At 36.3% G+C, this 1,685-nt stretch overlaps 1 protein-coding gene across 1 annotated transcript in view; it reads right to left on the minus strand.

Moving 5' to 3' along the window:
• Window positions 1–1,685, minus strand: part of tnfaip2a (tumor necrosis factor, alpha-induced protein 2a) — a 17,576-nt gene that overhangs the window by 6,139 nt on the left and 9,752 nt on the right. The window lies entirely within an intron of this gene.

Here is a 1,685-nt window from a genome sequence, read left to right on the forward strand (position 1 = left end):
TGGTAGGAGTAAGTGTTTGTTTTAACATTGTGTAAACAATTAGCTGTGACTGACATCACATGAAACGACTGCAGGGTGTATGTTTTTAAGCCATTTGGTTTATGAGGACCAGTGTTGGGTGTAATGCATTACTAAGCAATGTTTCACTCTAATTTAATTACTTTTCCCTTGAAAAAATAAAGTAAGGGATTTTCCCTATCCTGACCTTAACCTCAGTGAAAGTCTTTTGGATGTGCTGCCTGGAGTTTTTTGTTGGGCTGCCTTTAGCTTCGATAACATTGTGAAATGCACAGTGGCGTAGCCAGAATTTTATTTTTGGGCGGGCCTGGGCAAAAGTGAGCGGGCACTAGGCTAACTAACGGACGGAGTCCAGTGGCATAGCGCAAATCCGCAGCCCCTATGACGCAATATTGTAAATATTTGTTTTAAACCAGGAAGGTGAGCCAATGGATATCACACAAGCAGCGTGCAAACTTTGCGCAAGAGTTATGCAGTGAACCTCTTAATCTCAGTCGATTCACTAGAAAGTGAAAGTAAAAACTGGCGGCGCTTTCAGCATCTGACACTGCATTAAAAGCGCATATTTTCTCAGAGACGACGAGAGACGAATCTCCTTCATATGCTGATAATGGTATATACAGTAGCTAAATGTTTTAATTTACTCCCTTAATATTTCTCTTGTGGCCCGAACATAGGCTAGTGGAAAAAAATAAATAAATACATTTTCAAAATAAATAAATAAAGAGAGAAGAAACGTAGACTATTTCGTGTTAAACAGGTTGTTTTTTTCTTTAAAAAAAAAAGTCGGTGCTTGAAATAAAGCTTTTTTTTTTATGATTGCAGTGTTAATAATTTTAATTATAGGCCTTTAATTCATTGTATAATAAACCTGTTTTGAAAGACCTTTTTAAAAAAAATTTCGATGAGGAGTAAGCTATCCTAATCTTTATTATCCTCGCAGCGCGTCAGTTATGCACTATGAAATGATTGCGGGGCAAATTAATTGTAATATTAATATAATAATAAAAGTACCTTAATAATATTAATAGGCCTAATAATCAGAAGAATGTAACAGGCCTACATTAATTGAAAATGCCAAATTAGATATAACTAAAGTGTATAAAATTATTTTATTCAGAAATGTCATGTTTGTGATTTTTTTTTTATTTACTATTTGTCAATTCGTTATTTAAATTAATAGGTCTACAAATAAGGAAACAGGTGCAGTTAATCGCCGGCGTCAGTCACAAAATTTATATAGGCCTATATAAAAAAATAGGCTAATCTTTGTGAGGAGGACTGGCAACAGCTGGTCTTAAAGGGGTCATATGATGCGATTTAAATTTTTCCTTTCTCTTTGGAGTGTTACAAGCTCTTGGTGCATAAAGAAGATCTGTAAAGTTGCAAAGACTAAAGTCTCAAATCCAAAGAGATATTCTTTATAAAAGTTACGAGTCAACCACGCCTACCTAAAACGGCTCGTTCTAACACGCCCCCACATGTCTACATCACAATGTGGGAAGATTTGCATAACACCGCCCAAATGTTCACGCAAAGAAAGAAGGCGTAACTTTTATTCTCGCTGTAGTATTGTTGTTGCCGCCATGTCGTGAAGGCGCTGTGTGTTTCGTTGTGAAAGCGAAACTACTTTGTTTGGTCTTCCAAAAGAGGACGATATCCGCTTC

The sequence above is a fragment of the Sinocyclocheilus anshuiensis genome, unplaced genomic scaffold (genome assembly GCF_001515605.1).
Source record: "Sinocyclocheilus anshuiensis isolate Anshui unplaced genomic scaffold, SAMN03320099.WGS_v1.1 scaffold405, whole genome shotgun sequence".
Lineage (NCBI taxonomy): Eukaryota > Metazoa > Chordata > Actinopteri > Cypriniformes > Cyprinidae > Sinocyclocheilus > Sinocyclocheilus anshuiensis.